The following is a 14,614-nucleotide window of genomic DNA, read 5'->3' as shown; positions in this document are numbered from 1 at the left end:
AAAGTACCCATGTATAATGCGCACCCCAGATTTTAGGACAATAAATTACCGTTTTTTTCCGTGTATAATGCGCAAAATTTAACTAATTTATTGTCCTAAAATCTGGGGTGCGCATTATACATGGGTACAAACTTTTTTTAATTTTTTTTTTTTTTAATTTTTTTCTTTTTATTTTAAAGAAAATCATGGTACAACAAAACCAACAACAGGACTGACCGACAAAGTCGTGGAACAAAAAGACAGGCTGACATTACCAAAGACAGGAACAGAAACCAAACAGACATCATGACAGTAACACATGCAATGATCCGACGGTGAACGAGGGGCAGACAGGACTTAAATACAAAACACGTTACATTGATTGAGGTGACACAGGAAGGGAGGGGCGACGCGAACAGAAACTATGGCAACCTAGACACATAGCAAAACTGGGGACGAGACATGACAAATCTCCCTCGAAATAGTACTTGAAATCACCTTTCTTCTTGTTTGTTGTCAATCGCGCATCGCATTCAGCCATCCTGCCCAACACACTTAGTCAGTAAAATTCATAATTGACGACACATCGTTTGATGCAATGGTGCAATCCTTGATGGTGTGTTATTGTCAAATATTGTTTGGTTTTTAATCTCCATCGCAAACCGGATATCATACGGAGGCTGCCATTACAGATGCGCAGAACGGATGCGCAAGACACGTCAGCTATATAAAGAGCGAGAGTTGTTTTCTTCCTATTAGTTTCAATTCACAGTTTAATTAGCAGTTTCAATCAGCAAATAACAAAATGCGTATTACAGGTAATATTTTATTTCACAACACTTTGCCTTGTTCCTTTCGTCTCTGCCGTTCACTTCAAACACGCTCCATACGAACGCAATGCTCTCGTATCAGACGCTTGCTCGATCACCTGCTCGTTTGCTGTCACAATGTACCCCACACAAATCCGAAACATTTGTTGCGGCTTTGAGTCACGACGAGGGGCAAGTTTTAGTTTCCAAGGGTGTTTTTATTCCTCTTCAAGGTCTCTCCCATACAGAGCCGCCTTTTTCACATGTCCGCACTGATTGCGGTGGTGCCTTTACGGGCAGTCGGAGAAATCAACGCCAACAAAAAAAAATACATCCAGCCTAGTTAAGACCATACCAAAGACTATAAAAATGGGACCCATTGCCTCCCCGCGTGTGTGACAATCATTGGGACTTTAAAGAAAAAATAAAAAATAAAAAATTGGGTGCGTATTATACATGGGTACAAGCTTTTTTCCAGCATCAACATGCCATTTTTAGGGTGCGTATTATACATGGGGGCTTATTATACACGAAAAAAAACGGTAATTACATTTTGCGCATTATACATGGAAAAAAACGGTATGTGGCACAATTTGACCTAACATATTGCTCGGTCACTAAATTACACACCATTATAAGATTTTGAAATAAAAAATGATTTAACTCATAAAATTGGAGGCTTTTTGATTATGGTAGATTCATCCTGATTACAGATGAGTAGAAATAACTCTGCATCACCAATTGCCCACTGAACGGGTTAACTGCTAGAATAAAAAGCTCACCTGTTCTATTAGTAAATCACACTTCTATTAGTAAATAAATGGCAGAATCTTTGTGCCGCGTAGCCCAACTTTAGTTGTAGTACGGTAATTTTCGGACTATAAATCGCTCCGGAGTATCCAACCCACCAATCAACACTGTATTAATTAGAGGTATTGCATAGTCATTACTTCATAATTTAATTCCGGCTAATTCACACCCTGATGATGTAGCACCAGGACCAACTGGGAGTTCAGCATCTTGCAAAAGGATTCTGACAAAGCCTACAAGTTAAGCGACAGCTAAAATACCCCCACAATTCGACGCATGTAGACAGCAATTCAATGCCATAAAGGGAATAAATGTCACAGATGATCAAATCAGGCTGCTCTCTCCATCTGTGAGCAGGCGGATGTGAGCCAATGGGTCAGCCGGTACTGTGTGTTATGTTAAATTGTGACTTGTGTTAAATTATTATTATATTATATTATATAAATTATTATTATTAACCAGCTCAGTGGCCTAGTGGTAGAGTGTCCGCCCTGAGACTGGAAGGTTGTGGGTTCAAACCCCGGACGGGTCATACCAAAGACTATAAAAATGGGACCCATTGCCTCCCTGCTTGGCACTCAGCATTAAGGGTTGGAATTGGGGGGTTAGATCACCAAATGATTCCCGAGCGCGGCACCGCTGCTGCTCACTGCTCCCCTCTCCCCCAGGGGATGGATCAAAATCACATGGGGATGGGTTAAATGCAGAGGACAATTTTCACCACACCCATATGTGTGTGTGACGATCATTGGGATTTTAACTTTAACTTTATGGAGTACAATATTTTATAACTATGAATAACAAGTGGACACCTGTTGTTACTTCAAATGATACCATTTCACAAACAAATCACTGAACACCGAACAGAATAAGCAGTGTTGAAAATGATGGATGAATAAATAAAATAGTAATAATATTAAATGTCCTACTAGAACAGCTGGACTCATTTGAGGCTAATATGAGGCATTTGAAATGGTGCCACAAACCCTAATTTAACATGAATTCAAATTTGGCTGGTTAATTCTGAACACAAGATGTGGTAAGGTTGTGTGAGTCAAGCTTCAGTCATCATCCTGTCTCTACTGGAAGTCAATATTCACTTCAGCAATTTTCAATCATCAAATTGGCATTCTACCTCCATCTGTCCTTCTATATCCAGTCTTGGGGTACAAAACCTGCTCATCACTTCTTTGTAGCCCCCGTTACAGTCGCCATCATGCCCACTAAAATCTGCCCCATTCTCTCTGCCTGGGATACATTTAACTACTCCATCTATCACTTTCCAGAATGTCTCTTTCTCTTCTTGTTAAAATCCTAACAGTGGGTTGTAACATTGAACATAACATCCTCAATTTCAAGCTATAACCTCATAACTCAATCTGACACTAGTTTCACCGCCAGAAAATTCTTTGACTCTTCCTTTCAGATGACCCCTACTACATTTCTCTTCCCATTCACATCACGGTCAACTAATTTGAAGCTTGCTCCTAAGCTTCAAGCTTTCCTGCCTTTCAACGTGGCCTAACATTCAACGATTCTACTTAGATTTTTGCTGGGCTCCAATCAGCCCTTCTGCATATGGAGATACTTTCCACCTCTCCATTGTCTTTCTCTGCCTTTCCACTGGTGCGCTGTAGATGGTACAAGGTCACACGCGGTCGACAGACATTTTCCAAAACTTTTCTTTTCGTAAGGGAGTGCTGACTATGTTCAAGATTTCCTTGCGACAAGAAAACAGAATCACTGTTGGCAAACGTCTGATGAACATTTGCGTCCTTGAACAAACCCTGATGTGAATGCACATATTGCTACCTAGTGCTATTTATTGGGCTGCTTATGATGTGGCTTGGTTACAGAGTTACACGTCCCTCCTACCGTTGCCTTGTAGAGTCCTGGCTAAAGAAGTCCTTAGCAGAATAAGCACATGACCACTGTCACATCTCAATGCCTAAAAAAACTCCAGAATATATTTTTTTTAAATCAAATTTGTTGTTAGACAATTTAGTACACCACTGAATACAACATGAAGGCCCTGCAGCGCATAGTGAACACGGCTGGTAAGATTTTTGGTGCTTCACTGCCCTCCCTGAAGGACATTTACACCTTCCATCTCATCCGCAAGGCGACCACGATTGTGAGTGATGTGAGTCACTCTTTTGTTTGATCTTCTGCCCTCTGGGACGAGGTACAGCAGCCTGCGCTCCCGCACCACCAGACTCACCAACAGCTTCATACTCCAGGCTGGTAGGATCCTGAACTCTCTCCCCCCTTCTGCGTAACGTCCTGTACTTTTGCGCTATATTCTGACTGTCTGCTGTATGCAAACTTGCTCCATTTTTGCTCCTCTTATTTATTATGTTATTTGTTTATTTATGATTTATTCATCACTTATTTGTTCATTGTTTGTGCCTTCTTGTTTTTACTATTTGTGTTGTTTACTTGTATGTATATTGTGTACTATGTCTTGTCACCGTGGGATAGTGGGAACGTAATTTCGATCTCTTTGTCTGTCTTGACATGTGAAGAAATTGACAATAAAGCAGACTTTGACTTTGACAACATTGCAGATGACCCTAGCCCAGCTGATCGCTGGTCACCACATACAGTATACATCCATTATATTGGACCTAAAAGCTATGACTTACCTTACCATACCCACCTTCCCATACCACACTTTACTATCCCTTACTGTACTGTTTCAATATAACGTTTTAGGTGATTATGGTGAATGACTGAACTGATCAAGCGCGATGGATGGATGGATGGATGGATGGATGGATGGATGGATGGATGGATGGATGGATGGAAATGCCAAACATTTGGAAGGCTTTTCAAGCTGAAACCAATTTCCTCCCGCTGTCACACTTGATGTGAAATTGCCTAACAACCCTCCCATGCCTGATAAATGATGCCTGACACAGCATGGAGCAACTGTGATAACATTCTATGAAACTTTGCAGATGTTTTTTTTTTTTCTCATGAAAAATAAGAGCTAATGTCCAAGCACTGTTTCTAGTGGGTCGGACATTTAAAATTCAGATGAGGAACCCTATTTTCCCAAACACACGCTTACCTCAACAGTGAGCCGTGCCAACCTATATTGGATTAGCAAGTTCAATGTGACGATGTGGTATCAAATGGTTGAATTGTCAAGCTAGGCTGCTTTATAGAGGAAGATGGAGTATTCCCAACTCATCTACTAATCTGTCTGAATGTCTGCCACTTGATAGGTTTATTGATCTTAAAAACTGGTAATGTGTCGGCCCTAGCACATACATATCCATCATGTATAACCCACCCTATCAACACCAGCTGAGTAAAGAAAACTATACAAACACAAGCTTGTTTTTTGTGTGTGTGTGATGACAGGCCAAATGAATCACTCATTAGGTCATGCACCCTGTTGCTTAGAAGGTACTTTCGTAATAATCCATTACATTTCATATATTCAAGGCTAGAAATTACGTTTTTCTTTGAGGAGTGGTTTGGCTAATCAATGACGTTTTGAGAAGCAACTTTGTGATTTTGAGGAGCATGTTTTTTTGCAGATTAAACTCAAGGACCTGAAGCAAGGGTTTAATTAAAGAATACAAATACGACTGTCATGCCTCGTCTCCAGTTTTGGTTATGTGTCTGTGTGCTCGCCCCTCCCTTCCTGTGTGCCCTTGATTAATGCAACCACACGCACCTGCCTCTCGTTACCTGTGATGTATTTAAGTTCTGTTTGCGGGTCACTCCCCGTCGGAGCATTGTGCGTAAGATGTGGACAATGCATGTTTCACGGTCACGGTTTGTTTGGTTCCTGTCTTTTGTTTCACGCTTTGGTCTGTTAGTCTTGTTAGTTTGTTGTTTAGTCACGTCAGTTTGCCGAGTCTTTTGAGTTTGCTGCAATAAACCCTGGTCCAAGCTGCACTTGGTCGCCCTGCTCCATTTCTCTACTCCGGACCGTGACAGAATGCTCCGACCTCACAGCGACCAGCGCTTGGACCTTCCAGCATCAGCTCCCGTCCGCGACGCGCAATCCACGCCCGTCGTTTGAGCAGGTTCCAGCGCCATGGGCTTCGCGGCCGCCATCAGAGTTCCTCCCGGTGCGACCGGCTCCACTGTTGCAATCGGACTTCGCCCATCTGGGACGCCAGACTCGCGGTCGCCGTCGGACTTCGCTCCAGCGACGCCGGATCCGCGGCCGCCATCAGGGTTCCTCCCGGCGCCATCGGCTCGACGGCTGCCATCGGACTTTGCTCCAGCGACGCTGGACCCACGGCCGCCGTTGGTCCTTGTGCCAGCAGCGCCCGAACCTGCGATCATCACCCGACCCCACATCTAGGAAGGCAACATGCTCGACTCCTGCTGCTGCGCACAACTCCGCCTCCCAGAATGCCGATTGGGGTCGGTCCTGTTTCCCCGGGTGTCCGCCGATTGCGGTTCTGTTTCCCCGGGTGTCCGCCGATTGCGGTTTTGTTTCCCCGGGTGTCCGCCGATTGCGGTTTTGTTTCCCCAGGTGTCCGCCGATAGCGGTTTTGTTTCCCCGGGTGTCCGCCGATTGCGGCTCTGTTTCCCCGGGTGTCCGTCGATTGCGGCTCTGTTTCCCCGGGGGTCCGCCCGAGTGCGGATCTGTTTGCCCCTAGTCGCCGCCCGAGTGCGGATCTGTTTGCCCCTAGTCGCCGCCCGAGTGCGGATCTGTTTGCCCCTAGTCGCCGCCCGAGTGCGGATCTGTTTGCCCCTAGTCGCCGCCCGAGTGCCGATCTGTTTGCCCCTAGTCGCCGCCCGAGTGCGGATCTGTTTGCCCCTAGTCGCCGCCCGAGTGCGGATCTGTTTGCTCCTAGTCGCCGCCCGAGCGCGGATCGGTTTGCCCCTAGTCCCCGCCCGAGTGCGGATCTGTTTGCCCCTAGTCGCCGCCCGAGCGCGGATCTGTTTGCCCCTAGTCGCCGCCCGAGTGCGGATCTGTTTGCCCCTAGTCGCCGCCCGAGTGCGGATCTGTTTGCCCCTAGTCGCCGCCCGAGTGCGGATCTATTTGCCCCTAGTCGCCGCCCGAGTGCGGATCTGTTTGCCCCTAGTCGCCGCCCGAGTGCGGATCTGTTTGCCCCTAGTCGCCGCTCGAGTGCGGATCTGTTTGCACCTAGTCGCCGCCCGAGTGCGGATCTGTTTGCCCCTAGTTGCCGCCCGAGTGCGGATCTGTTTGCCCCTAGTCTCCGCCCGAGTGCGGATCTGTTTGCCCCTAGTCGCCGCCCGAGTGCGGATCTGTTTGCCCCTAGTCGCCGCCCGAGTGCGGATCTGTTTGCCCCTAGTCGCCGCCCGAGTGCGGATCTGTTTGCCCCTAGTCACCGCCCCAGTGCGGCTCTCTGCCCCTAGTCGCCGCCCGAGTGCGGCTCTCTGCCCCTAGTCGCCGCCCCAGTGCGGCTCTCTGCCCCTAGTCGCCGCCCCAGTGCGGCACTCTGCCCCTAGTCGCCGCCCCAGTGCGGCTCTCTGCCCCTAGCTGCCGCCCCAGTGCGGCTCTCTGCCCCTAGTTGCCGCCCCAGTGCGGCTCTCTGCCCCTAGTCGCCACCCCAGTGCGGCTCTCTGCCCCTAGTCGCCGCCCGAGTGCGGCGCTCTGCCCCTAGTTGCCGCCCGAGTGGCACAATGGCGGATGTGACGCATATTTTGGACGGTAAAAATATTAAAACATTTGATTTTAATGTTACAGGTTTACCATAATCTTCAAATTCAGAATTATATTTTAAAATGAACAAACTAAAATAAAATTTAATTTTTATAAAATACTCATTTTCCAAAGTCACAGGGAGCCACAACAGAAGGATGAAAGAGCCACATGTGGCTCCGGAGCCATGGGTTGCCGACCTATGGACTAGATATATCAAATAAATGTAATATAAACAACAATTTCATGGAACCACCTGTGTCGCTCCAAATCAATAAATTCATCAGAATTTTCGTCTTCTGTGTCACTTAAAAAAAAAAAATAACACAGCTGTTGACACCGGAACTACGTGCGCTGCTGACGTCAGACTAGATATATCAAATACCGTTTTTTCCATGTATAATGCGCAGAATTTAACTAATTTATTGTCCTAAAATCTGGGGTGCGCATTATACATGGGTACAATTTTTTTAATTTTTTTTCTTTTTTTAAGAAAATCATGGTACAACAATTTTTGAAGAAAATCTTGTCACGGATGGAGTGTGGAAAGGAGCAGGGCGACCAAGTGCAGCTTGGACCAGGGTTCATTGGAGGAACTCAAAACACAGACTTGGTAAACTAACATAACTCTCTAACAAAACCAACAACAGGACTGACCGACAAAGACGTGGAACAAAAAGACAGGGTGACATTACCAAAGACAGGAACAGAAACCTGTGTTATTGTCAAATATTGTTTGTTTCTTAATCTCCATCGCGGACTGGATGTCATACGGAGGCAGTATCAATGCGCATCCGCACTATGGATCCGATGCGAATAGTCCTCTTCTCTTCTTGACTGACAATGAATGTGATAGTTTAATACAATCAGCAAATAAAAAAATGTGTATTACAGGTAATATTTTATTTCATAACACTTTGCCTTGTTCCTTTCGTCTCTGCTGTTCACTTCAAACACGCTCCATACAAACGCAATGCTCTTGTATCAGACGCTTGCTCGATCACCTGCTCGTTTGCTGTCACAATGTACCCTACACAAATCCGAAACATTTGTTGCGGCTCCGAGTTACGACGAGGGGCAAGTTTTGGTTTCCAAGGGTGTTTTTATTCCTCTTCAACTTCTCTCCCATACAGAGCCGCCTTTTTCACATGTCCGCACGTCACTTTCCTCTTTTCATTTTAACCTAACTGATCGCGGTGGTGCCTTTACGGGCAGTCGGAGAAATCAATGCCAACAAAACAAAATACATCCAGCCTAGTTAAGACCATACCAAAGACTATAAAAATTGGACCCATTGCCTCCCTGCTTGGCACTCACCATTAAGGGTTGGAATTGGGGGGTTAGATCACCAAATGATTCCCGAGCGCGGCACCGCTGCTGCTCACTGCTCCCCTCTCCCCCAGGGGATGTATCAAAATCACACGGGGATGGGTCAAATGCAGAGGACAAATTTCACCACACCCAGATGCGTGTGTGACGATCATTGGGACTTAAAAAAAATAAAAAATAAAAATAAAAATGTGGGTGCGTATTATACATGGGTACAGGCTTTTTTCCAGCATCGACATGCCATTTTTAGGGTGCGTATTATACATGGGGGCGCATTATACATGGAAAAAAACGGTAAATGTAATATAAATAACCATTTTAACGAACTATCCGTGTTACTCTAAATCAGTGTTTCCCAACCACTGTGCCGCGGGACACTGGTGTGCCGTGAGAGATGTTCAGCTGTGCCGTGGGATTGTTCAATATTAATTACGGAGCGCATTGTAAACAGGATTGCCAAACCGTTGGTCAGTTCGCGCAAGGCCTGGTCAGGCACTTGCTAATTGTGCATGCGTGGAGAATCTGAGAATCTTGAGATTTCATTTTGTGTTGGTCTGATTGTATTGCATCGGCACATATCCAGTTTATGTGTGAGTTGCTGTGTGGTTTTGCTAACAGTGACATACACTATGACGGTTGTGGTGCATTTGAGGTCCGATGGAAATCAGAGAACCTCGATTGTTAATTTCTCACCAACAAAAAATACAGTCGAGACACCTCGACTGTGATAGCCACTCAGATACTGTCATAACAGCAGAGCGTCTTTAGAAGTGACTGTTCTTATTGTCGTAATATTTGTAGCGCGAGTCTAAAACATTAAACAAAGTCATGTTGATTCTTTTGGATTTAATCACTTTCAATAGTTTATTCCTTACACTGTCTAAAACATTTTTAAAAAAATCATTTGTATTTAAAAAAAATACAATTAAAAGAATATTTAGTATTTATTTTTATTCAATTATTTGACTCTTCACACTTATATAGGGATAGGACTTTACATCTTTCGTTGTAATATAACTGATATTAATATAGAAGCTGGTATAACACTTAACAGATTTTTGTTGGTGGTGTGCCTCGAGATTTTTTCCAATGAAAAGGTGTGCCGTGAATGAAAAAAGTTGGGAAACACTGCTCTAAATCATTAAATCCACGGGAATATTCATCCTCTGTGTCAAAAAAAAAAACAGCTGTCAATTCCGGACCTACGTGCGCCGCTGACGTCAGCCTCGTTGTCAGCCTTGTTGTCAGTTGGCAGCTCCAATTATTCCACAGATCTACGTATATAACTATATTGTAGCGTGACCAAAATACCAGGCAAGACGTGGGTTTGGTAACCGGCTCTTTATTTCACAAATCAAGAGCTCAACATGTGAGCCAACACACGCAAGCGCCCCAGATCGCTCTTCCGCTCCCTCCCCTGCTGCCTTCAGGCCTCCCTAGAAAATCGGAAACTACTGAAGTCTAACAACATACACGTTGCTACTCAAAATGTCAAATAACTATAACATAAATAACAAGTTTATCAAATAATCTGTGTCAGTCCAAATCATTAAATCTACCGACTTCGGAAGTCAGTGAATGGAACTCATTGTCAGTGAGGCTCCAATTATTCCACAGCCATAGTGCGGCCTCATGCGGTTTAAAGTGAAAATAACATCTGAAGTGATCAACTATACTCGTAAGTAAGTGTTAATGATCAAGTAAAAATTTGTGAAAAAAATCACATAAGTCGCTCTTGAGTATAAGTCACCCCCCTATCTGCTTTGTGAGAAAAAAACGCGATTTATAGTCTGAAAAATACGGTCATGCAATTTTTCTGTTGGGGTGCCCAAATGTATGCCTACTTTTGTTCAAGGATTACAAACTTTCTGTAAATCCTATAAACGTCATTTCACTTCTTAAATATCACTGTGTTTGTCTGCTATATGATATAGTATTTCACTGAAAATGCTGATCCAAACTACCAATGATTGATTTATAAAGGAAAATGATGAAAATGAACAGGGGTGCCCAAACATATGCATACGACTATATATATATATATATATATATATATATATATATATACACACAGTCATATGCAAAAGTATATATACGTATGTTGAGGATGTGATCAGTGTCCTGCTCCCCCACCCCACACCGCGGGCACATTAGTGTCACTTTGGGCAAGAGGTAGGTACATCCTGAACTTGTTGCTAACTCATCACATGCAACATATGCATACACAACAAACGACCATTCACGCTCACATTTACACCTACTGACATTTTAGTGTGTCTAAATAACCGAAGAAACGTGAGACAAGCACAGGGAAAGCATGCAAACTCCAGATAGATAGCCAGAGCCCGGATTCAAACCCACACCCTCAGAACTGTGAAGTGGGTGTGCTCTTCTTTACTGTGCTACCCTGCTTTTTTTTAACCTTTTTATATTTTTCATTTTACCAGCTAAAATTGGACAACAAATGAAGAATGATCCTCTGCAACTACTCCACTGATAAACAAACAAACGGCCAACCAAGAAAGCCCACAGAACTGACAGATACGAAAATTTAGTTCCTTCTCTCTTTAAGTCATCTTGCCTGTGAGTTATCATTAGGTGATCCAGTCACTGAAATAAAGTGAAGCCCTGCAGCCAGTGGCCTTTGTAGAGATGAATTACTTCATGTTTAAATGCCGCAAATATAAACACAGGACAAACCACTGAGTCACGGATCTGCAGAGGTTGCATGTTTGTCACAAATACTTATGATTGAGAGAACTGATACTTTGTGTTGTCTGCAAATCAAAGAGAAAGATTGAGGAATAGAGAGGATTATGCTGCTCTGGTCTTGTCATTGATTTTGTTTGCTTGCATCAGTGATATGGACAAATCTTAAAAGACATTTCTCAAATTGAAAAGTCCTGAGGGCTAAAATACGTACACAATGAGATAAGAGAGGTCTGCTTTGCTTCATATTGTGTTTTAAGGTCAGTGAAAGATCTCACACTTCTAGGATACACACCTAACATTTTGGGTTTAGATTGTCAGAGGTCAAAGCGAAAGTTAAGGAGGAGCGCAAATATGTAATGACCAGTAATGGGTATTACCGTATTTTCCGGACTATAAGGTGCACCGGACTATAAGGCGCACCTTCAATGAATGGCCCATTTTAAAACTTTGTCCATATATAAGACGCACCGGACTATAAGGCGCACCATTATTGCAATCACAACATAACTTGAAATAGTGTAAACTATAACAATATATCAATAATGTTAATATCACACAACACACAAAATAAACATGTAAAGCTTACTTTAATAAGTACAGAACAAAACAGTCAGATAGATCAGTAAACTTTAAAAGCTAAAGTTAAAGATTAAAAGAATAACAAATTGACAGTTTAATGAATTTTTTATTAGATGTATTAAGTTTGTTTTATTGTTGTTATTGTTGTATGAATAAGAAGGGTGATATTGGTGTTTGTGACTGCAGTAAACAGGCCAGGTTGCATCATGTCAGATTTTTAATCCAAATCAAATCATTCTCCATTTTATCTTTTTTATTTCAACTTCAGACGCAACAAATTACTTTGTAATCACAAAATAATGATCCATAGTCTTTTTGATTCTTGATTCATAGTCTTCAGCGCGCCACTTATGATTGATTTTATGACACAATGCTTTGGGTCAGTTTAAATTTAGACGCGGGCCGCATTTGGCCCGCGGGCCGGAATTTGGTCCATATATAAGACACACCGGAATATAAGGCGCATTGTTCCTTTTGAGAAAATTTGAGGTTTTTAGGTGCGCTTTATAGTCCGGAAAATACGGTAATACGATTTTAACAATATTCTAAATAATACTTCTATGCATTCTAACATGGCAAAAATAGGAGGGGACGTGGCGCACCCAGCAATTAACTTGGGGTTGGTCATTCCCCCTGTCATCTATGTGTTGTTTTGGCAGGCAGTTTCATTTTTAGCTGTCATTTTAGTTTTTATTAATTTTAGTCGTCCATACTTCAGTTTTAGTCGACTAAAACTCAGAGCATTATCATTTTATTTTCATCAGAATTTTCCAGGACTTTTTTTTTTCACTGTTGTGGTAATAATACTCATTTACATGCTGTTGGAAAGAAGAAATTGCTGTGTGCTAGAGTCGTGCCTTACTGAAATTAAACAATGGATGTCTTTCCATTTTTAGGGAAAACTGACCGTTGACTATTGGCCCTGCTCATCATCAGCACCTATTAAAGGACAGGAGCACTGCCTTTTGATAAAAGTACAGTTATATTTGAGTCAACTCTCACATTTGGAATGCACATTAAGAACATTTCTGGAATTTGGAATACCGTTCTTTTCCGTGTATAATGCGCAAAATTTAACAAATTTATTGCCCTAAAATCTGGGGTGCGCATTATACATGGGTACAATTTTTTTTATTTTTTTATTTTTTATTTTATTTATTTTTTTTTTTAAGAAAATCATGGTACAACAAAACCAACAACAGGACTGACCGACAAAGTCGTGGAACAAAAAGACAGGGTGACATTACCAAAGACAGGAACAGAAACCAAACAGACATCATGACAGTAACACATGCAATGATCCGACGGTGAACGAGGGGCAGACAGGACTTAAATACAAAACACGTTACATTGATTGAGGTGACACAGGAAGGGAGGGGCGACGCAAACAGAAACTATAGCAACCTAGACACATAGCAAAACTGGGGACGAGACATGACAAATCTCCCTCGAAATAAAACTTGAAATCACCTTTCTTCTTGTTTGTTGTCAATCGCGCATCGCATTCAGCCATCCTGCCCAACACACTTAGTCAGTAAAATTCATAATTGACGACACATCGTTTGATGCAATGGTGCAATCCTTGATGGTGTGTTATTGTCAAATATTGTTTGGTTTTTAATCTCCATCGCAAACCGGATATCATACGGAGGCCGCCATTACAGATGCGCAGAACGGATGCGCAAGACACGTCAGCTATATAAAGAGCGAGAGTTGTTTTCTTCCTATTAGTTTCAATTCACAGTTTAATTAGCAGTTTCAATCAGCAAATAACAAAATGCGTATTACAGGTAATATTTTATTTCACAACACTTTGCCTTGTTCCTTTCGTCTCTGCTGTTCACTTCAAACACGCTCCATACGAACGCAATGCTCTCGTATCAGACGCTTGCTCGATCACCTGCTCGTTTGCTGTCACAATGTACCCCACACAAATCCGAAACATTTGTTGCGGCTTTGAGTCACGACGAGGGGCAAGTTTTAGTTTCCAAGGGTGTTTTTATTCCTCTTCAACGTCTCTCCCATACAGAGCCGCCTTTTTCACGTCCGCACGCCTTTTTCACATGTCCGCACTGACCGCGGTGGTGCCTTTACGGGCAGTCAGAGAAATCAATGCCAACAAAAAAAATTACATCCAGCCTAGTTAAGACCATACCAAAGACTATAAAAATGGGACCCATTGCCTCCCTGCGTGTGTGACGATCATTGGGACTTAGAAAAAAAAAAAAAATAATAATAATAATGATAATAAATTTGGGTGCGTATTATCCAGGCTTTTTTCCAGCATCAACATGCCATTTTTAGGGTGCGTATTATACATGGGGGCGCATTATACACGGAAAAAAACGGTACCTGCTAAATTAAGAGTTTTGCCCTCCCGCTCTTCACTTTCTTCAACACAGCACAAATACCTGCATTAATTGTGACACCACAGCACCTGTCAGCCTCATGCTTCACTTCTCTTGTTCACGCACCAGGTGCAAGTGTCTACCCTCTTGGCAGTACGTCCATTTCACTTGAGTACACCATGATTTCCCTGCACACTGCCCAAATCATTCTAAAGTCAAAAAGCCACCATATGGCAGTGATGATTAGCTCCGATCCTCGAGTCCCGTTGTGCTGCATGTTTTAGATGTCTCCCTCCTCCAACACACATTCAAATGATCCGTCATCAATAAACTCTGAAGAAGCTTGATAATAGGGGTGTAAATCGCGGGTTTTGTCATGATACGATATAATATCGATATAAAGAACTTCG

At 43.0% G+C, this 14,614-nt stretch overlaps 1 protein-coding gene across 1 annotated transcript in view; it reads right to left on the bottom strand.

Moving 5' to 3' along the window:
* LOC133152430 (cell migration-inducing and hyaluronan-binding protein-like) overlaps positions 1-14,614 on the bottom strand; it is a 233,489-nt gene that overhangs the window by 172,053 nt on the left and 46,822 nt on the right.

This window comes from Syngnathus typhle, linkage group LG4 (assembly GCF_033458585.1).
Source record: "Syngnathus typhle isolate RoL2023-S1 ecotype Sweden linkage group LG4, RoL_Styp_1.0, whole genome shotgun sequence".
Taxonomy (NCBI): domain Eukaryota; kingdom Metazoa; phylum Chordata; class Actinopteri; order Syngnathiformes; family Syngnathidae; genus Syngnathus; species Syngnathus typhle.
The sequence above is the reverse complement of the archived record's forward strand: the minus strand, read 5'-3'. Positions and strand labels throughout refer to the sequence as shown.